The following is a 23,292-nucleotide window of genomic DNA, read 5'->3' as shown; positions in this document are numbered from 1 at the left end:
GGGCCGGGCTGCTCTGCCCCCAGCACCTCTAGGCGCTGGTCTGCCACGCAGCGGAGGCTCAGGCTCCTGGGCTGGGGAGGGGGCTTGGGTGTAGTGTCTGTCCAGGGTGGGTGGGGCCTGCTGCCAGAAGCCTGGAGCAATCAGTGTGCTCCTAAGATGCCCGGTGGTGGGGAGATGAGAACGTGTGGTTTGTCAAAGTGAGTCAGGAGTGAAAGCCAGGGCCAGGTGGCTGCCTTGGTTAGACTCTCCCCCGTTTCTGTAATCACAAGCTCTTGATTGAGCATAATAAGGAGCACATGAATCCTCCCACTAGGAGGCCATAAAACACTACTTAGGCTTGGCTTTCGTCTTGCCTGGCTGCTTACCAAAGCCTTCCTCTTTCATCTTCAAGGCCTTTAATTGGTAGCCTGAGCCCGGAGAACTACCTTGGGAGATGGCTGAGGCCTGAGTTGGATTCTACTTCCTCAGCCCCTCCCTACTCAGATCTGAAGTCTCTGCTGCATCCCTGAGCTTAGGCGGAGCCAGGCCAGAAGCTCCTGAGGAGCCCACCCACCACCAGGTGGGGTACAGCTCACAGACCTAGAATGGATGGTGCCTTGTGGCCCATGTTCAGGATTTCATGCTGTGCACTGCTCAAGGGCACCACATCTAAGGGGCATCATCCACGTGGTAGACACACACCCTAATTTGAGAGCACACTGATGCATAGAGACTCTGGGTCTCCAGACATGTAGCAGGGGAGAGCCACATTTGCCCTGAATTCACAGTGGCACTCGGGCCTGTGCACACTCTCTGCACACACATGTGCATCCTGTCCCCCCTGCACTGCAGCTGCCCTTTGCAGTCTTGCCACCTGATGCCCTTTAATGCCTGATTCCCAGGCCCCTGAGCCTTTGAAACTGGGGGTGGGGAGACAGGCATTCAGAGTGTGTGTGCTGCCAGCCACGTACATGTGTGCCCCCCTGGTGTGGGTGCACATGGAGTCAGGGATGCTGCCCACCATGCAGAGCCATTCAGGTTATGCAGTAATACACTAACTCAACCTTTTCTTTTTAAATTGATGTATGGTCGATTTACAATGTTGTTCATTTCTTGTGCACAGCATAGTGACTCAGTTATACGTAGATAAATGTATAAATATATTCCTTTTCAAATTCTTTTTTGTTATAGGCTATTTACAAGGTATTGAATATAGTTTTATATGTGCTATACAGTAGGATTTTGCTATTTTTCCCATTTTGTGATGATTTTCCCTGTAGTTCCACTTGTGCAAGTTCTTCCACCAGAGTTCAGTAGGTCTTCTGTGAGAATCGTTCCGCATGTAGATGTATTTTTGATGTATTTGTAGGAGAGGCTGAGATCTGCACTCTTCTATTCTGCCATCTTGCAGCCCCTCCCAGTCTTTTGTTTTTACCCTGAAGAAGAGACATCTTTTCCTCCTTTGCACAAAGCTGCCATATGAGCCAGTCAGGTCCTGCTCTGGCTCCCGGGGACACAGACTTTGCTGCCACCACCCATGCGGCGAGGACTCACCCTCCGTGTCCCTGGGTAAAGTTTCAGCTCTCCAGTAGCTACAGCCCTGCTCCCAGGGTCAGCCTTGACCTGGACCCTGACTCTTACTCAACTCAGTCTCTTAACCCTGGGGCTGGACCCAGACCTGTGGCCCTGCCTGTTCTCCACTGTATAAGAGCTCATTGCCTGCAGCCTGCAGCCTACCTGCCCGTCAGAATCCTCAGCCGGGGCCAAAAGCAGTTTCTGCTCGGCCACAGCGAGCAGAGAATTGAGTTGAGAAAACACTTATGAAACCAGACCTAGGGAAGTGGTGGAGAATAACTGGAGAGCAATTTGGCAACACAGCACCTTTGACCCAGGGTCCCACTCTAGGAAATTTGCGCTTAAGAGAAAATCAAGGGTATGTGCACAGATTTTGCCAGAAGGATGTTAGTGGAAGCATTGTTTGTTCCAGTAATAGCTGAAAATAAAACAAATGTCCATCAAGAGAAGGAGTGACTGATCACAGCAGCCCTCTGCTTTCATACACAGTGAGTGTTCCCAGAAATCCATCTAAATGTCAAGCGTTTGAAACTTGGACACCTGCTTATTTTTCAAAACAATAGCTTTTAAAGCGATGAGAGATGTTTATAGTCCCCACTGCTCCCCAGGTTAAAAACGTTATTAAATCACCACATGTGCCTAACCTTGTACGCACAATCTTTAATAATGTATCTTGGTTGAGTTTCCCCAAAAGTAACACCTGAGACAAAAAGTTGAATGCAGGTAGTTTATTTGAGAAATGACCCGAGGAGATGCTAATGGGTACAGAGGGGTAGGGAAATGAGAGAGGGAAGGACAGAAAGCTGAGAAAGGGTGATTTTTCCAGCAAGTAACCACAGTGGGTAACTGGAGCTTACCTTCCCCAGGGGCCTTGGTAAACTGTGCAGAACACTCCTCTCTTGAGGGGTTGGGAAGCTGGGGTATTTATCCACCACTTCCCATCAGTCATTGGCTGTGACTACTCCCGAGGGGGAGTCCCAGAGAAAGCACTGAGGAAGAGTCCCGGCGGCTGGGGTGGGAAGCCAGGCTGGAGTGCACAGAAGCGGTAAACGTGGAGCAGATGTGGTGGGGCACCGATAGAGTCTGTTCCGCTACATTTCTAGATTTTCTATGGTTTTCTTTTATCTGTTCTTTTCTTTAACAGTTGAACCTACGTGTGACAAACAAATCCAGGAGGTACTCATTTGAGAATGAAAATTTCCCATCTTTGTCACGGTTTAATGATCACCAGTATTAACATTTCTACATTTCTATTTTCCACTGGTTTTTATAAAATAGTAAGTACCAAATACAATCTCTGGTTAAATGCACAAAGAGTAACAACAATGGCTAACGCATAAAAACACGTAACTGTGGGCCAGGTTTAATTCATTCTCACAGCAATGGTACAGGGAAGATATTAAGACTGTTATTGCGTTTTACAGATAAAGACATGGAGGCCCAGGGAGGTTAAGTAATTTGCTCAAGGACACACAGCCATTAGGGGGCAAAGCCTGGCAGCCTTGTTCTGGAGTGCATGCTCTGTCCCTGCAACTGCTAGATCCGGTGCCCCAGCTGACTGATTATAGCCTGAGTGTGGCACGTGACAAGGAGTTGAGGGATGTATCAATGTATATAAATGTAGATTTGTCAAACTTGACTGTAACACTGTGTATGGTGTATGGCTGTAGCAGGTACAAATTTTAGTCTGTTAACTCATTTCCATTGCCTGAAATAAGTTTTATTTTAAGACATGTTTCACCAAACAAGGGAAATTATTCTCTGCCAGTTGAGGGGCTGCCTTGACCCTTTCCCTGGGGATGAAGAAGGTGTTTGGTGTCAGACATTGTGATGGGGGCAGTGAGGCAGTGGGAGATGTCCACACTGAGGGGTTTTTTTGTTGGTTGTCAGTGGGTCCCTAGTACCCATCTCCCTCATCCTGCCCAGAGTGGGTGGCTGGCTCTGCAGCAGTATTCCTATGCCCCTCAGAGTCAGGAGCATCACCCAATATCCCAGCCACGCTGTGAAATGATATAGAGGGCTTATCAGCAGCTGCAGGTATAAATGGCAGTGAGCACACCTGGAAACAGCTGTCTGAGTCCCATTCAACCTCGCTTGGACTCATCCACTTATTAGAGATGCAAGAACAGGGCAGGGCTTGACTTGAGAACACTTTCACTGAGGCCAGGGTGTACCCCTCACTCAAGAAACCTCAGCCTCTTCTCTCATCAGGCAAGGAGCGGCTTGTTGCTTTCTTTTCTTTAAACAATTTTTTTCTCTAGATTTTAAAATAAATACATGCTTTTTTTCAGTTTTAAATTTGATAGCTTTTTTAAATTTAATTTTTTTGTTGAAATGTAGTTGATTTACAATGTTAATTTCAAGCATACAGCAAAGCAATTCAGTTATACATATACATACATATATATATATTTTCTTTTCAGTGAATACATGCTTTTTGAAAAAAAAAAAAAACAGAAAAGATAATAAAGGACAAAGAAGAAAACAGAAATGACTTATAGGCACCAGAAGTTTCTTTTTTATAAATGCCCAGAAGGAAAACAAAACTTTGCCCATGTATGCATCTGGTTATGCTGCATTTATAGACATATACATTCACAGAACAAATTCAGCTGTGTTTTTAAATATACACATTTATACATTTTCCTTTTGGAGAAATCTGGCCATAAGAACAATTTTTGTACTCTATCCTAAGCATTTCCCAAGGTTGTTAAACATTCTTTGTAAATACTATTTTTAATGGCTGCATACTATTCTATCAAGTGAATCATCACTTACTAATCATTTATCTGTTACTAAGCACTCAGGTTTTTTTTTTCTAGTTTTTCATTAACTTAAAAAAAACACTGTTATGAGCATACTTGACATAAGACTTTGTGTACATTTCTGATTATTCCCTTGGCATGAAATTACTGGGTTCAAGGTTATGAACATAACAGGCTTTATGGCTTTATTGAGGTATAATTTACATACCATAATATGCACCCATTGTGTATAATTCAATGATTTTTAATAAATTTATAGTCATGCAATCACCTCCACAATCCAATTTCAGAATATGTTTGTCACCTGAAAGCATTTCGTCATGTTCATTTACTCTCAAACTCACTCCCACTCTAGCCCTAGACAAACACTGATTTGATTCATTTTTTCTATAAAGAGATTTGCCTTTGCTGGACATTTCATATAAACAGAATCATGCGATATGTGCTCTTTCTGCCTGGCTGCTTTCATTTAACCTACTGCTTTTGTGATCCAGTGATGTTGTAGCATGAATTAGGACTTTGTTCCTTTTTATGCTGAGTGGTATCTCATTATATGGATATACCATATTTTGTTTATCCATGCAGCTACGGATGGAAATATGGATATTTTCCAGTTTTTGCCTATTAAGAATAATACTGCTGTGAACATTTACCTATAAGTCTCTGTGTGGACATATTTTTACCAATGTTTCTTGGGTAGAAACCTAGGAGTGGGCCCTATGGTAAGTTTATATTTAATTTTTTAAGAAACCACCAAACTGTTTTCCAAAGTGGCCACACTACCTGTAACTTATATAATTTGTCCATCAACTATACTTCAATAAAAATAAAATGAAATAAACAAAGTAAAGAAAACCAAAATGGCTACACCATTTTACCTTCTCACTAGCAAAGTATAAAGGTTATTTTTTTTTCACATTCTCACCAACACTTGTCATTTTGATTATAGCCTTTCTAATAGCTATGCGTTAATATCTTTGTGGTTTGAATCCACATTTTCTTAATGACTAAAGATGTTAAACATCTTTTCATGTGCATATTAGCCATTTGTGTCTCTTCTTTGGAGAAACATCTATTCAAATTTTTTGCTCATTTTTAAATTGGGTTGTTTGTCTTCTTTTCTAAAAGTTTTATTTATTATTTTACATTTTTCCTCTTTTCCCCTGTCACCAACCTCCTTCATTCTTTACATTTTTAGAGGGGGGTGGTAATCAGGTTTATTTATTTATTTGAATGGAGGTACTGGGGTTTGAACCCAGGGCCTCATGCATGCTAAGCACACAACCTACCACTGAGCTATACCCTCCCCTCCTGTTTGTCTTCCTATTGTTGGTCTTTATATATTCTGGAAACAAGTCCTTTATCAGCTATATGATTTATAAATCTTTTCTCCCAATCTGGGGCTTGTCTTTCATATTTTTAAATGATGTTTGTTAAACATGTTTGTTGAAGAGCAAAAGTGTTAATTTTAGTAAGGTCCAATTTATTGTTTTTGGATCACCTTTTTTGGTGACTTGTCTAAGAAATCTTTGCCTAACATAAGGGCACGAAGATATTCTCCCATGTTTTCCTCTAGAAGTTTTTTTGAACATTTGAAAATGATTTTTATTTGTTTTTTCATTTTGAATATAGTCCATGGTGATTTAAAAAATTTAGAAGTTGTAGATGAGCAAAAGGGAGAAAATACAGATGAGGCACAATCCTACTACCTGAGATAAGCCACCAGTAATGTTTTGTCACATATGTCTGTACTGGTTATCTATTGCTGCATAAAAATGTATCCCCAAAACATAACAGCTTAACACAACACATATTTATTATCTCAGAGTTTCTGTGGATCAGGCATCAGGGAGCACTTCTTTGGGTGCCTTTGTCTCAGGATCACTCCCAAGGCTGCAATCAAGATGTCAGTGGAACAGCCGTCATCTCAAGGCCTGATGGGGAAAGAAAGCATTTCTGAGCTCACTCATGTGGCTGTTGGCAGGCTTCAAGTCCTCGCTGGCTGTTGGTTGGGGATATCACCTCCTTGCCACATGGATCTCACCACAGGGCAACTTGCAACATGGCAGCTGGCTGCCTGGAGAGGGAGAGACAGGGAGAGGGTGCCCACACAGAAGCCACAGTCTTTTTGTAACCTGGTCTTGGAAGTGACATTCCATCATTTTGCTCCCTGTTCTATTCATAGAGGTGAGTCACTAGGTCCAGCCCACTCTCAGGGGAGCGGATCACACAAGCGTATGAGTCTGAGGAGGTAAGGATCATCAAGGACCACTTCAGAAGGCTTTTTACAATGTCCTTGCTCGTTTTCTGTTTTTCTTATGAATTAGGTGGTGAATCTTTACTTGTGGAACAAACAGATGCAGGGGACCCTTTCTAGAGTCTAGATTCTACTGGGTCCGAATCTCCTTGAGTGGGAACTGGCTCTCTGTAAACCTATCTTTTAAAATCCCATATGTCACTTTAATGAGAGCCAGAGTTGAGAGTCACTGGCAAATGTAAATAGAAGTGGATGTCTCCCTGCATGGGTTACAACTGTGAAGATTTGCTTAGAAGTGTGTTTCCCCCTCAAATAGGCTTGAACACAAGTGTGTCTTGGTTCCCAAGACAGGGCCTCTGTTTCTGTCCCTCTGCTCCCCAGGAGCTGTGACCGAGGGGCGCTTTGCAGGCAGAGCCCCAGCAACCGTATCTGGCAATCACGACCTTCACTTCTGGGGCTTCAGAGGAGCTGAGCAGGTGAAAGGGGCTGCCTGCTCCGTGTTTGGCTCCAGAGCAGCTCTGACATCAATCCATCAGTCCAGAAGACAGTTTTAGATGCAAGGCTGCTGGTGTGGGGACTTTATGAGAACAGGAATCCCTGGCTGTGAAATTGCTGGCATTTCATGATGTGAGAGAAGATTTACAAGCTCCATGCTGGGCTGTAAAACCAAGCCCAGCAGTTATGCAATCAAGCCGGTGAGAAGGTGGCAGATGGAGACACTGGAAGCCACCACCCCACTGTGCCTGGGACCCCTGGCCCCAGCCACGCACTCACGGTTGGGGCGGGGGGCTCGGGTCAAGGTTTCTTCAGCCACATCTGCCTTTTGGGGAGGATCACCTGGTGTCATTAGTGAAGGAACAGGTGAGTAGTAGTATGTGAGATTCTGGATGCAGAAGGGAGGGGATTTTAAAGGTACCCACCTGATACTCCCTTAACCTTCCTTGCTAAGAGGCCATTCTGCCTCAGCTTGACATTCACCCCTCTGACTGAATCCAGAGGAGACACCCGGAATGTACTCTTCCATAAGTCTAATTCTTTGGTATTATTAAAAAAATTTTTTGTCTTTCCCACTAAAATGTAAGCTCCCTGACATCAGGAGCCTTGCCTGTCTGGCACTCTAATTATTGCTGGGCCGCAATACATATATGCTGACAGAGTAAAGGAAAGAAGGGATATTTGGATATTCCTGGGGGTGGGGAACTCACCACCTTACAGGCCAGTCTGTCCTATGTCTGGGTAGCTCTTGACTGTTGGTGCTTCCTCAGGTTGCTGCCACCCCCCTCAGTGTGGCCTTCCTCCATTGTCCTCACTTGTAGGGCCCCCTAGGAACAAGCCCACTCCTCTTCCCCATTGGAGCTGTTCAGAGATTTGAAAACAGTGGTCACTTACTTACATGCTTTCCAAGGCAAATGTCACCATTTCTTTTGGCTGTCTCTCACCCATCAGTGCTATCCTAGCCATTCTCCTCCAAAGGGCTCTAATGGGTCGCTGTCCCTTAATACATTAGGATAACTCTTTTGAGACCCTTAGAAAATCCTGGCAGCTTGCAGATTTTGAGACCCTTCTCCCCCAGCAAACATTCAGATTACTTCTTCATTCTCAGAGTTTTTAGGTAGAGTCAGTGTATTTAACCGAGGATCGATTTAACAGAGTTCCAACTCTGCTCCTTTGCTCAAATTTTCCAGTGAACAGCAGCTGTGGCAGCCTGGGACAGATTTGGGGGCCCATGGCTCTACTGACTTTGCCCCCCACCCCCATAACCCTTAGGACCAGGGTGAGGGGTGTGGAACTGAAGGCAGATTGCACTGCGTGGTCTCACGCAGCAGAGAAGGGGACCAGCCCTCCCAAGAGCAGTGCTCACCTAGGGGAGATATAGGGAAGTGGGGGGCTTGGACCCCTAGGGGACAACACCAGAGTCTGAGATGAAGGGGATGTTGCACTTCAGAGTGGATATACAATATTCTTATTATTCTCATGATTTAATCTACAAGTCAAAGTTCAACACACTTTTTTTGCCGGTGGGGAGAGAAAATGAAGTGCCCAAGTACTGTTGAGGAGTGAGTTTGTGAAGGTGGGGAAACTGGCTGGGACTCTGCACCCACTCCGCTCCCTCAAGCTTGGGGTGGCCTCCCCACATTCACCAGCTGGTATGTTGATCCTGACTGCACTTCCCCCTGCTGGCTACTTTTGGCTGCAGGTACTGGACCCCAAGTGCATAACAGAGGTGAGCCCCACTCTGCCTTCTTGGCAGGGTGTTCTGGGAACTCAGGAGGGAACCGCATGGCTGGGCTTGGTAACCCAGGCAGGGAAGGGCTGGTGGCTGCCGGGGGCAACTGGCCCATGTCAGCTACTGCTCTGGCCTGGACCCCAGGGAGTCCCCAACCCTTCAAGATGGGCCTGGGGCCTGAACAGGTAAATGTTTGGGTGAAGTACATGAGACTTCTGGATACTATTTTGCAGGTGACAAAAAGGGAAGGGAGGAGCAAGGGTCACTTTGATCCACTGCTTGGTGAAAATATCATTCATTCGTTCATTCAGTCATCCATCCATCACTTACTCAGTTAACACGTGTTCTGGGCCCACCGCAGCCAGGACCCGTGCTGCTTCCATCTTCATCCATCCCTTTTCCTGCAGCCCCACCCGCTGTCTCTAAGGAATTTGTGGAAATTTCTAAATAAATGATTAAGTAATAAATAATAAAAATAAATAATAAATAAATAATTCAACAAGAAAACTAAATGCCCAGGAAAAGACAACTATGTAAAATGCTATTTAATTAAAAAAATTTTTTTTAAATAATAAAGTACCAAAATTAGAGTTTTAGAGAAAAGTCCACATTCTCATCAGTCAATCTCCAGTCTAATTAAATGTCCCCAAGTCGTTTCTCATGGCAAGTCTCTGCACATAAGCATCATTCTGAAAGTCCTCCTGACTTGACGTGTTTTATAGGGAAGTGTGGAGGGAAAAGGGGTTTGGGCAACAACTTTATTAAAGAAAAGAAAAGAATGGGTTTCATCATCCCTGGGACCCTGATTGGGCTGCTAGGACTCAGGCAGCTGTCAACGTTGTTAGAGAGAAAATGTGACTTACAACCCCACCGTGTCACAGAGCAAACACACAACAAACAACAACCAAGGAGGCAGGTTGTCTGGGGGCTTGTGAGGACCGGTATCTGCCGCCCCAAGGAAGAGAGGAGCCCCACTTTGCACACATGACCAGGCGAGTGTGTGAGGTGTCTTTTGGTGGGTGAACTGTTAGACTTGCGGTGTAGATGAGAGTCTTTTCTATCCCAGTCAACCCCCTGACTTCTCCACAGCTCCCCTGGTCCACACCTGGCAGGGCCTACCCAGAGGTGAAGCCAATGTTTTACTTGGAAGATGTTTATTACTCCCATGAACTACTATTAATTAGAGCCCACAATTGGTGCATCAGATATTCAGTGGACATGCTTGGGGACCACAGCCAAACAGTTTATCAGCTTTCACTAGTTTCTGAATCCTAGTTTAGGCGCAAAACTCTTTGTGCCTCAGCCTCCCCACTTCTAACGTGGGCAGTTACAGAGTGGTTAACCCTGGGAAGCTCATAGCAGCCACTGTTCTGTAAACAATGAGCGGTTCAGAGTGTTCTGAGGGCCCTTGCGCTGTTCCAGAAGGTCTGTCACCGAGCCTGTGAAATCTGAGGCCCGAAAGGCAAGGAAGATGAGAGCATATTGTGCCTGCTGCCCCGATGCCTGGGGTGAGCGCTACCAGCGCACGCCATGTACCCTGGGTTTGCCGCTCGCTGTTTCCCTCTGTGCAGGCCAAGGTCAGTGGTAACCCCTGGTAACACTTACAGCTTTAATTGTGGTGCTGAGGGCCACAATGCCTCCCTCTCCTGGTCTATTTCGGTCAAAGCAAAGTTCAAGAGGAAAGGGATCCCACAGTGGTGGCATGTGTGCAGCCGGAGCCCTCCCCTCTCTGCAGGTGGCTGAGCACATGGGCTTGATTCCAGCAGCACTGAGCTACGGTGCCAGCTCTGCCATGTGCTCTCGGGGCTGACTCTCTAGTCTTGCTAAGCTATCGTCCTTATCTCTAAACTGGGAATTAAAAGCCCTGCCACCCCGGGCTGTCGTTCAACTGAACTATATGTAAAGGGCAGAGCATAGAGTTTGGCACAGAATGTGTGCTCTGTCAATGGGAGCATTCTTCCCCCAGCAGGTTCTTCCTGGTGCAGGCTTCCCAGGTTGGCCTGGGAGGAGCTGCCTTCTCCTGCAGTCCTGGGCTCCCAAATGGGGACACTTCTCATAAGTGCCTTGCCTGTTTGTTGGCTGGACTTCCAGAGCGTTCTACTTCTTTTGGTGCCAGAGGCAACAGGGGCTCCCTGGACTCACTTCCCACTCAGTGAGGCCACAGAACCAATCTCCCATAATACGTCACAGGCGAGATGCTGACCACTGCCTAGAAGTAACTACTCTGGGGCCCCAGGCCCTCCCCAGCCTCTGTCAATACTTGTGTACATTAGTGCTGGGGGTCCCAGGCTCTGCTCTCTGTTCAAGCAACTATAGGAACCCTCAGCTCATTACTCTGGTGAGGCACAGGACCATCTAGACATGGGACCCTCCTGTCATTTGCCCAGAAGGACCATTTTGTACAGTAGAGTCACATGTTTTCAAGGTCACAGGATCTTTCTGCCTACTCCTGTCCCCCACCCCACCATGTGCACATGCGCGCATGCGCGCGTGCGCGCACACGCACACACACATTCCCCTGCTTCTCCACCCGTGAAATCTCTAACTCCAGTTGCTTGACCACTGGGCTCATATCTTGTTGTTCTTGTTTGCCTGGTTTTGGTTTCATTTATCCTGCAGGTTTTGGGTAAACTGTCTCTGAGTCTTTTGAAAGTAAACAACATAAAAGTAAATCGGTGTAGAAGCTCTTCAAAACTTTAACTTGTGTCACCCAGTAAAAAGTTTCTCTGCTGACCTCGGAATCAAGCTTTTCTGGAGATATCTGTTTAGCGAAGAGTTCCTGGAGATTACTGTAGGTTAAAATATACTGGTTATCGTTTGCAGTTACTTATCAGTGTGAATCAGACTTGTTCAATAAGGTACACCCAGTCAATATCAACACAAATCATAGAAATAAGTCAGATACAGAGGGCTGCTCACAGCTGAGTCACATAATTCCTGGTTTCATTTTTTTGTGTGTGTTTATCAAGTAACCTTGTTCAGTCTATGTCACAGATCAACTTATTATAATAAGTAAATGCGATGTTTTCTTATGAAATTGAATACCATAGTTCTTTAAAAGTGTTTGTGCATTATTGGTGTTTGGTTAATCACTGTGACAAAAACACCCTCAAATTTCAGTGTCTTAATGTTATCCAAATACAGTGTGAGTCATCAGGAAGACCGTCCTACTGTCATTTAGGGCTTCTGCCTTCTTCCACCCTGCAGTTCCATCTTCCCCTGGGTCCTTGGAGTCCTTGTCACTCAGCTCAAGTGGCAAAAGCCAGGAGCCTCTGTGGGGGATCTTGTGGCCCAGCCTGCAAGCAGTGCCCTCTGCTTACATCCCATTGGCCAGAACTCAATTGCATGACTGTCACCAAATACAAGGCAAGGAAGTGTGTGTCTAGTAAGACGAATGTGGGTGAGGGGTAGCAGTGTCTGCTATAAATATATACCCTCACCCAAGTGTGAGGCCCCTCAAAGAGCTTGTGGTTGGCAGAACAATAGCCTTCCAAAGATGTCCATGTCCTCATACCTAGAATCTGTGAATCTGTTACCTGACATGTAAAAGGGACCTTGCAGATGTGATTCAGAATCTTGAGATAAGGAGAGTTTACTGGATGACCTGGGTGTAATCACAAGGGTCATTAGAAGTGGAAGAGGGTGGCAGGAGTCAGAGAGAGGTTTAAAGATGCTGTGGCTTTGAAGATAGAGGCAAGGAATGCAGGCAGCCTCGAGAAGCTATAGAGGCAAGGGAATGAGTCTCCCCTAGACCCTCTAGAAGAAATGCAGCCCTGTAGACACCTTGATTTTAGCCCATGAAACTCGTTTCGGGCTTCTGATCTGCAGGATTGTAAGAGAGTAAATTTATGTTGTTTTAAGTCACTAAGTGTGTGGCTATTTGCTACAGAGCCATAGGAAACCAATGCAGAGCTCCTTCTACTTTTCATCCCTACTGTGTGTCTGATCTGCAGAATGTACGCATAGTAGGTGTATTTTTCACATGGAGTTTGACAGGGAAAAGAGCAAACCTGTGAAGCAGGAACTGAAATCAACAAGGAAGGTGAAGCTGTGTCCTAAAGACTTGTTCAGGCCCAACTGCATCACCATCCCAGGGTTCCAAGTGCAACCAAAAGAAAAGTCCTAATTCACAAGCACTTCTAAAGTCTCTGCTTGTGTTTCATTTATTATTTTCCCGTTGTCCAGGGCAGGTCACATGGCCAAGCTTGGATTTAAGGGATGGAGAAATAAACTCCACCTCTTGATAGGAGGGACAGCAAAGTTGCATTGCAAAGTACAGGATAGGAGGAATTATTGCAGCCATCTTCACAAATGACCCACCACTGTCAGTACTGAGTTGTAGGATGGAGGTGAGGAAGGGCCTGGAGGCTCAGTTGCATGAGGGAGGTGGCAGGGAGAAATGCAGAGCACAAATGACAGTCAATCCACACATGCCACACGTGGAGGACACTGGGGTCAGCGAGGGGACTTGACTTCACCTTCTGTCTTAAACCGCAGGGAGATGTATCATCTCATGTGGCGAAACTGCAGCGGTCGGGCTTGCTCCAGCTTGGCCGAAGGGGCAACTCAACAAGGTCACCCGTCCCAGGTCCTGACCGTCAACTCTCTGCCCTCCTCAGTGAGGGCTTGGCCCTTTAGGCTTGCAGTACAATGACGGCAGCCAGTCTCAGAGCCACTTCCAGGCACCCGTAGAGGGAGAAGCAGAAACCGTTCTCAGAACCCAGCCCAGCAGTCTTCCCCGTAGAGCTCCTTAGCCAGCATTGGGCCAAGAGGGTGGGACTGCCATGGCCAGTCATATTAGTGTTCTGCGGCTGCCAAAACAAAATAACACACGCTGGGTGGCTTAAAGCAACAGAAATGTGTTGTCTCACAGTTCTGAAGGCTAGAAGTCCTAAATCAGTGTGTTGGCAGTGCCGTGTTCCCTCTGAAACCTGAAGGAAAACCCTTCCTTGCCTCCTCCTATCTTCAGGTGGTTTGCCCCAAATCCTTGACATGCCTTGGCCTGTAGATGCACCCCTCCAACCTTGCGTCTTCACTGGCCTGCTCCCTGTGTCTTCACATTGTCTTCCCTCTGTGCATGTCTGTCTCTGAGTCCAGATTTCCCCTTTTCATAAGGACATGGGCCATATTGGATTAAGGCCCACCTTAATGACTTCATTTTACTTGACAACCTCTGTTGTGACCCTATTTCTAAATAAGGTCACATTCTGAGGTAGTAGGGGTTTTCTGAAGGGGACCGCAACTCATAACGCTGGCTTAGAAGACTAATCATCTGAGTGGAGCTGGTGCTGGGAGTGGACCACAAGGACCCCTGCAGCCCTCGAACGAGTGAATGAGTGAGTGAACGGGCACGGTACGTGGGGATGCATGTGGAGTCAGGTAATGGCTTTGTGGTGAGGCCTGTGGGGTAATTTTAGCCCCAGAACTCACTGAGGATATTTGGGCACTTGTACCTTCTGCTTATGACAGATTGTTGATCACAGTTATGATTTATCCCTGGCTGCATCTTTCATCGAGAATGCAACCCTTCAAGGAGAACAAATGCTGTTCCTCTGGGAAATTTTGACAATCCACATTACGACATGGTTTCCAGGAACACATCGTGGTGAAAAAGTCCAGCCTGCTTATATAGACACTCAGCAAGTATCCACAAACACCCACCTGGTACACACAGACCATCATCACCAGGGCAACCCAGGAGAGCAGCCGGCTGCCTAGCAACACTGCCTCCCTGGCTCCCACCTTCCATTACTGCTCTCCTCTTCAAGGCAGCTCTCCTAGGGCAGGACAGTTGGATTTCACTGTGGGAGGGAGGGGGGACTCTGGATATCCTACTCACAAAATTTACCAAAGTTGCCTTGTTGTTTTAAAATATGTTTAGGTCTACCCAACCCCAAACATACCATATATTTCTTAGAAGCCAAACTGAAAATCTGCACCATCATTGAAAGTCCTTAGTAATACATAATGCCAGATTAGGGGTTGCCAGCATTGTAGAGGAACCACTAAATCACTTACCTTGTTCTTTTGAGTGGGTGGGGGACCAGGTGGAATTGGGGTATCAGAGAGTTTCTGGGAGGGGCCAGAGTCAAAAATAAAAATCTCTCCTGCATAGTCTATTAATTAGAAATTCACTCCAGTAGATCCTTTAATGGATTTTTAAATTTTTATTTTTTATTTCCCTAAAGATTAGTGATGTTGAGCAACTTTTCACATACCTATTGGCTATTTGCATGTCTTCTTCTTCTCTCAGTGGATCCTTTAACAATATGTGTCTATCTCCACAGAGAGCTAGCAGTCAGTCACCTTTTACTGCAATTGTTTTCCCTGATAAGAAGGACTGGTTTTTGACCAGTGGAGACAGGAGAGCAGTGGAGTCAGAGAAATCGATTTGCAACCTGGACACTTTGAGAAGGGCAGACCTCCGTGACTGGGTGTTTGGGGGCTTGCAGATGGTAGAGAAAAAGGGTACAGAACGGAAGGAGAAGGATGCCAGAAGCCACTGTGATTCTGACCAGAGCAGGGACCCAGGGGGCCATCACAACTTCTGTCCACAGTCGCTTTTGCTGCTAGGAAATCGTGGTTTTTCTCCAGTAGCAGCTCCTGCCCTTGAACTTGAACCCACTCCTATGTAATGGTGTCACCACCCACCGAAGTACCCAGGCTACTCCAGACGCCTCTCTTGTGCTCAGTGTTGGGCTCACTGCCATTCTTCAAAGTCCAAGGACCCCCCATCCCTGGCCTTTCAGATGTCTGACATTCTTTGCTGGGCACGTTTCCCCTAGCAAACTAATAGCCCTAGGCAATGCCTAATCTCACAATAGCTCGGCTGGCTTGTTTCAGCCCACCTTATCAGAGTCATAGACCCCACCACCCTTCATGGACCTTAAACCTCTTACCTCACCTGCAACCAGTCGGAGCCTTGCACACAAGCTGATCAGGTATCTTGTGACCCTACTTTATAAAAGTCCCCAATAACCAGCCCTCAGTGCTCACACAGGCACCCTCACCCATGTGGCCCGCTCTTTCCTATGACAGTGTACCCTAATTAACTCCTTTCTATTCTCATACTTAACCTCTGGTAAATTCTCTTACCAACCCGTGTTACCGGCCCACCCCGCTGTGCACACAGCACTTTGTCCCTGTCAACAGGTCATGACACTTCCGCGTCCTCCATATGGTTCAAATCTTTCTCTTCCTCCCCATCTCTGCAACCCTCTCCCTGTCCCATCCCTCTGCCTCTGACTCATCCTCCATCTACTCAAAGTGGTCTTGGTGAACTGCTTATCTCATCACCCCACCCTGTGCATCTACCCCTGCAAACCCCTTCTATCCCGCTCTTGGCCCTGGGGGCTGACCTGAGTGGACCACGATGATAGCCTCCCTTGGCTTCTGCTTTGGTTGGACTCGGCCAATGGGGAGCAGCAGCAGGAGGTCAAAGGGGGAAGAGAGTGAGGCTGGGTCTTTACCCACGTCACTGCAGAGTCACCTTAGCCTGAGGCCACAGCTCCTCTCCAGGTGACCTTCTCATGACTGTCCCAGCAGTGCTCTTTCCCCTCGCCCCTTCCTACCATGGCTCTCCTGTTACTTGCTTCAGGTAGAGCATCATACCTTGTGGTTTTAGCACATGATGCCCAAACCTGAGTAAAAAGCCCTTCCGTTTAGCACTCCTCAAATTATCCTCATTTAAGCGTGCCAGCCCGTTCTGCTGGGTCCCTGACTGATTCAGTTCTGCTACTCAAAGGTTCCCACCGCCTTTAAAATAAAGTCCATATTGATAATCCCGGGATTCAAGATCCCTCGTCATCCAGCCCCCATTTACCTTTCCTGCCTGGTTCTTGCCACTGGCCTTCCCTTCCTCTAGAATCTAATTATAAGGAGTTGGTTGTATTTACCTTCAGATATTTGCATCTCTGAGCACACTGTTCCTTATGCCTGATCAGCCTCCCCCCGCACCTCAGCCTCAGGAAAACCTGGCTATCTTTTAAGGCCTGATGCAAAGGTACTGAAGGTCTAGCACCGTGCCTAGTACATGGCAAACTCTCAGCAGTCACAGATGAATGAGTAAATGAGAATTTTTGAGAACCTCACTTCCAGGCCCAATTGCATACAAAGGGATATTCACAGAGACATAGGACGCGATGCTTAAGGAAAAGGATTTCACACTAAAAGCAGGTACTGCCCAGGCTTCTTCCCTAAATTCTGGGGACCAGCGGCAGGGGGAAGGTAGGAGGCTTCTAAGCACAAGGCAGCACTAGTGTGTGGCCCCGAGCAAAGCTGGGGAGGAGCAGTGGCATCTCCCCCACAGGCCTGTCTCTGATCATCCCTGGATGAATCACTGTGGGAAAAACAGAGATGTTCCAGAGAGACAGACATGTAATCAGCAGGAAAATCCTTCCCTTCAGGGTGTTCTCATTCAGTTAATATTCTCCTGCTGTGAGCTTCCTCAGGAGAGGATGCCCTGGTGAAGAGTAGGGATGGAGCCGGAGTGGGCGAGGGAGGAGTGGGACTGGAGGATGGGAGGAGGGCCGGTGTACCCCAGCCCTTAGGGGAGGCTTCCGGGAGCCATGTGGCTGAATCCATCACCCAGAACAAGGGCCCCGAGGCCCACTAGAGAGTGGGCCAGAGGGCCTGGAATGCTTCGGGTCGCCCCTCATTTATGTGGGACAGCTAACAGAGCAGGTCTCCAACCCTTCTTACTCTGGATCTGACTGCTGAAGAAATAATTTTCTGAAAATCGCATAAGAAACTGTGACTAGAGGGTCCCTGTGGGTAGGTGAGGCTAAGGAAGAGGATTTCATTTTTTTTTCATTTTATACTGTTTTGTGTAAATAGCATGCAGTGGTGTGATTTTTGAAAAATGCCAAATGGTTGTCTTATCAATGGAACTTTGGATCAGTTGGTTTGAAGTTTATTTCTGTATTTTAAAAATAATAATAAATGTTATTAAAAATCAATGCACCTACTGTACCTCTAAGATTTCTAAGACAGCCCCGAGTTCTAATATTCTGTCCCTTTGGTCTCACACACCATAGAAATGTCCCAGAAATTCTGACAGCGTGCTAGAATCAAAATTTCCTCACGTATCTGTAAGTCATGCCAAATCTCAAAATCAGACCTCAGTTCCTAATTTCTACCATAGAAAATATATTCAAAATTTTCAAGTCTAGTAAGAACATTCACTTTCTCTTTCCTCTCTGAGCACACCCTCCCAGGTGCTCAGAATAGCAGCAGTACATTAATTTTTTTTGAGAATCTGAAGATGCAAACTTGCTTTTAAAGGGTTGTGTGAGTCTGCCAATCCCCAAATTTAAGAATGGTTCCCTGGGCACTAGGAGCCTGCTGGGGGCACTCACGCTATCTAGAAATGGGGGATCACTCCCCAAGTTGTCTCCAGTTATAGATCCTGCCGAGACCTGGCCTCAGCCAGGGCCGCTGGTTTCCATTCCTGTTCCATTCTTTTTTCTCTGGAGTTTCCTCTTACCATGTCTTAGCAACTACTGACTCTTCTAAACCAGAAGCAAGATATTCCACTGATGACATTGCTAGAGTTTCTGAATCAAGCTTCTCCTGAAGGCAGCCTATCACTATATTTTGTTACAAGCCAATAAATTCCCCTTTTGCTTTAAAAGTATTCAAGTTTTTTGTTGTTGTTGTTGTTGTTTTGTTTTTCCTCACTGCAATATAGACTCCTGAGTGATGTGCTATGCTGAAGGCAGGCCTAGGTCTGCGCCAGGTTTCTGGGCCTAGTGAGGGACCTAATATCTCCTGTTCTCTGCTTATCCCAGGCTGCTACAAGGAACCATCAGCCCTCAGATTCCAGACATGACAATGCCATTCTGCCACCAGCCCTGCTTAAACCCTTGCCCTGGCTCCCTATCTGATGGCAGGGGTTCCACTATCCTTGGAATAACCTTCAGAGGACAACTACCCTCCATGTCCTTGACTAGATTAGTCTGGGAACCACAGTGAAATGAATTTGTGGTCAGGGGAGTAATGGGGAGTTGTAACAGCAGGGCTGGGACAGTGAGGAAGGGGTTGACAGGCCCCATAAATGAGAAAGAAACAAAGGCACACACAGATTGATTTCTCAACAGAAGTTCTCTGTTCTGGAGCATCTCTTGGGACCAGCAGTTCTGACCCTGTGGCTTTCTTCCCTCAGCACAGCTGTTACAATTGTGCAACAGAAGAGAGCAAGAGGCAGGGCAACCATCTGGAAAACCATTTGTTAGTACCTCATAAAAGTGAAGACATGCACATCCTTCGACCCAGCAATTACACGCTGAGGTATAAACCCTGGAGAAATACATGCACATGCCACCAGGATACATGTACAAGAATGCCCACTGCAGCACTGTCGTAATAGTCAAAACCTGAAAACAACTCAAATGTTCATCAGCAGTCATATGGATAAATAAGTATGGGATTCCCATATAGCAGCCCTGAATACTATACAGCCATGAAAATGAGCCACTACAGCGGCACACGACAATATGGGCGACTCTCATAAACACAACTGAGCAAAAGAAGCCAGACACAAACACCCCAAAGAAGATTCTATTCATACAAAGCTCAAAACAGGCAAAATTATTTTCTTTAGGAACGCAAACTTAAGTGGTAAAACTCAAAGAAAGGGAAGTAAATGCCATACAAGTCTAAGGGAGATGGAGGGTGTGATCAGATGCAAGGGGCTTCAGAGGGCTGGCAGTGTTTCATTTCTTGATGTGAGTGGTGAGTACATGGGCGTTTGCTTTATAGTTATTTATTAGAATGTATAAGGTTCTATGTACTTTTCTGTATGTATGTTAATTTCATTATTAAAAAAAAGAGTGAGAGAGCCTTGTTTTAAGAGAACCTTGAGTGAGGGTCTCACCGTCTGATGCTCTCTGCTTCAGAACCCACAATCATGGTCCTAGAGGAGGGACATCCCTGCGTGGTCCTTGCGTCCCCGCCCTGCTCTTGGGAATCAGTCCCAAGGCCACCAGCACTGGCAGAAGCAATCTCATCCTTGACTAAGCCTGACTCGGCTGTCCCTGATTGCGTCTTCTGGGCTCTCACATCCCAAGGATGTAACTGAGCGTGCTCTGTGGGAGACAGTCTGTAATGCATTTCCTAGGATGGAAACTGAACGGAAATCAAAATAGTTGTGCCAGATTGCTGGTGCGCATCACAGCTGAGGAGTAGCCTGATACGCCTGGCCTGGGCTGCCGCCTGGTGTGCACATCTCTGGTCTGATTTCCTCCTCCTCCTCCTCCACTTCCTCCGCTCAGGGGGCTGGTGTGCATGCCTGCTCTCTGAGCGAGACAGGAGGGTCGAGTCTAGCTCAGGCACCTTCTCACCAAGACTCTTTCTGAGCATTCGGAATTTTTGTCTCCACAGCACTCACCAGGCAGCTCAGCATAGGTACTCAGTGACCTGCAGTGGTAGGTGTCTCTGCTGCTCTGAGATGGGCAACGTTGAGTCTGGGACTGAGAAGGCTACTGCCCTCAAGGACAGCTTAGATTGAGTCACCTGTGAAACCCAGGAGCTTTATTCAAGGCATAAGGATCCCCTGGTTTGGGGCTTGGGGAGTGGTGAAGCTATAATTGGAAAGACCCTAGTCTCCCGGATGCTGGTCACCTGATGACTTACTATGTGAATAGAAGTTCAGACTTCCCTCAAGGGGAAGTTCCCAGCAAGGTAGGGTCAGAAACCCCACACTCAACTCCTTCATTAGGGATTTGCAGAGGTCGATCCAAGTATTCAAGATAGCCAGGGGCTTCCAGGGATGATGGTGACCTGCTGAAGATTTCCAGTACTAGATCCCTTGACACAGTCACCTCGACACATTCCTGGCAAGGGAACCATGTGAACACAGGTGGAAAGACATGGGAGGCTTGGATGCTGCCCCCTTCACCCACTTCCTTTGCCTCTTCCTCCCCTGGCCTCAGAGCTCACTGCTCCCTGGGTCTCTGGATACAAAAGCTCAGGGGTCCTGCCCTCGGAGGCAGCTGGTACGTTCCCGGGCCCAAACACATTCAGACAGACCTGAGCTTGGAGAAATCTCCGAGCAGTCTAGGCAGGCTACAGTGAGAAAGAGGGATGTGGGGACAGGCAGGAGGAAGTCAGGAAGGAGCCTCTATCGCTGCAAATAGAAACCTCAGATTGTGGTGCAACGAAATCACCGTATATGGCTTGGGAGGAAATTCTCTGCAAGGAGCTGCATGCAAATAGGTCATCAAGTAATGGCAAAAATATGCAGCTAAATGGAGGTGCCTCTGAAGGGCTTCTGTGTCTCTAAGGGCTAAGTAAACTCCAGGAAGCCATAAGGACTCAGAGCTTCATTCCACAGAGGATGGGGGACAAGAGATGCTCCCTCTGCTTCCCTGCCCAGCCTCCTGCCTCCTGCCTCCTGCTTGCCCCCTCCCCACCAGGACCACCCTCAGTTTGATCAGCATCCCTGTTCCCTGCTGCTGAGATCAGGCAGGGACTCGGAGATTGCTTGAGACAGTTTCTGGTGACTAATGCAGTACTTGAACAGGAAACAGACTGGAAAGGGATTCAGAGGAGCTATAAATAGCCCATGTCCTAAAAAATCTAACTTAGGAAGAAATGGAATTAACACACTGGAAGGAGAACAAGGAGATCACAGGCTCCAAGCAAGACCAAGACGTCTCCTGGGAAATGAGCTTTTCTCCTAGATTAGATGGAGCTCTATCTGCCCTGGTAGGCGTTAGCTCCACCAGGTGTACACTGCTCAGCCCTGAGGTTGACCAGTAAGCCTTGCCTACCTGCCAATATGATGCCCTGAATTGTCTGTGGTTCTGGGGTCAAGCCTTGTAGGGATCATGTGAGGGTGTGTGTGTGTGTGTGTGTGTGTGTGTGTGTGTAATGGGGGTCACTGAGACTCAGAGCTCAAGGACTATGAATGACCTCACAGGGTGGGGAAGTAGAGATGTGAAAACATGTCAGGAATATCCCTTTTGCTTGCCTCAGTTTCCCCCTTATCCATTCAGCTACTGCAGTCTTCTTTTATCTTGAACACAGTGAGGAGAGGGGGAAAAAAAGTTAGGAGTTCTAGCTTTGGACTGAATGGTGGATCAGCAGACTGGGTCTCTAATACCAGCCAAGACACTCATTTGCTGAGTAACTTGGAGTAGACATTTTGACTTCACCAAGATTGTTTGTTTTTCCATAAGATGGAGAGGTTGGTCTAGTTCAGTGAATGGGAGCTTCAAATCTTTTTCTTTTGTGTTTTTCAAAGCTGTATAACATTTCTCCAAAGAAAATCACAAGACAGAGCAGAGCTGCCCTGGTCAAGCTGGGGACCTCACACTTAGGCACATGCACTCCCCTCGTGGATGCTGCTGAGAAGCCACCAGAGAACCCCAGGGCTTCAAAGAGCGCCATTTGAAAACCACAGATCTAAAGCCCTTGACAAGGGTGGCTGGCCACCCCAATGCTACTCCTCCCTTTTCTCCTTACCTCCATGTAGAGGCTGGAAAGTTAAAATAATGAAAAGTAATATTGAGTCATGGAGATTTAGCTAAAGACTTCAGTCAAAACAAAGGAGGGATTTATATCTCATAACCCCTAGCAAACTTCTTATTATCCTCATTGGATATGGGGATAGACTGACTGCAAAACAGACATAATTCTCCACTCACCCAGTATCCACACCCTCTGCAATGCGACCTACTGTAGCTCCTCCCATCAAGAGATGGAATGAATTTCCCCACCCTTTGAATGTGCGCTGGCCTTCAGGTTTGCTTTGAACAATATTTAGTGGAAGTGACAGCATGCCAGCTTCAAGCTTAGGTCTTAAGAAGTCTTGTGTCTTTTACTCTGTCTATTAAGCCCCTGCTACCGCCCTGAGACTGGCCTGGGTTAGCCGCTGGGGAGTGAGAGGTCACATAGAGCAGAATTGACTTGTCCCAGCTGAGGCCACAGCAGAGCAGCCAGCCCCCGGCCAACTACCTGAAGACACGTGGGCAACTAGACACATGAGAAATAATAAATAGTGGTTGTTTTAAGTCATACATTTTGGGGTAGTCTACTTGTGTTCCAGCAATCTATTACTAAGTAACAAACACCCCAAACCACACCCAGCTGGGAAGTATTCGCTGGTACCCTTTACCCTTCTGTACCTAGGGTTTGTCTTTCATTTTCCTAAGGGCTCTTCAGTGTGGGAATGAGGAAATGCAATTGTCTAATTTAAAAAGTGAATGAATAGAGTCAATGCTAGTTAAGGGCTTTGTCAATACCAGGTGCTATGGAGGGGAAACTCAGACGATTAACAGGTTCAAGTTGAGATGCTCAACTTACTACCTATACAATGAGGCTGAAGATGTCAGGCCCATCTGCAGAGGCTGGACATCTTCTGTTTAGCTTCTCCCAGGCCCATCACTCAGTGAAACCAGGCCTGACTCAGTAGTAAGAGCCCCCTCTGTGTACTGGGAAAGGGAGGATCAAATCAAGTGGTACTTGGGAAGCTGCCACCTGGGGCCCCC

The 23,292-nt window shown here is 46.8% G+C and overlaps 1 long non-coding RNA gene across 2 annotated transcripts in view; it reads right to left on the bottom strand.

Moving 5' to 3' along the window:
- Positions 1-9,333: 9,333 nt before the first annotated feature.
- Positions 9,334-23,292, bottom strand: part of LOC116666440 — a 29,968-nt gene continuing 16,009 nt past the window's right edge. For both annotated transcript variants that reach the window (XR_004323289.1, XR_004323290.1), the window contains exon 2: positions 9,334-13,614. This is a non-coding gene — a long non-coding RNA (uncharacterized LOC116666440). The remainder of the gene's footprint in view (positions 13,615-23,292) is intronic.

Source organism: Camelus ferus, chromosome 10 (genome assembly GCF_009834535.1).
Source record: "Camelus ferus isolate YT-003-E chromosome 10, BCGSAC_Cfer_1.0, whole genome shotgun sequence".
In the NCBI taxonomy this organism is placed as follows: Eukaryota; Metazoa; Chordata; class Mammalia; order Artiodactyla; family Camelidae; genus Camelus; species Camelus ferus.
Note: the sequence above shows the minus strand (reverse complement) of the source record. Positions and strands in the feature narration are given on the sequence as shown.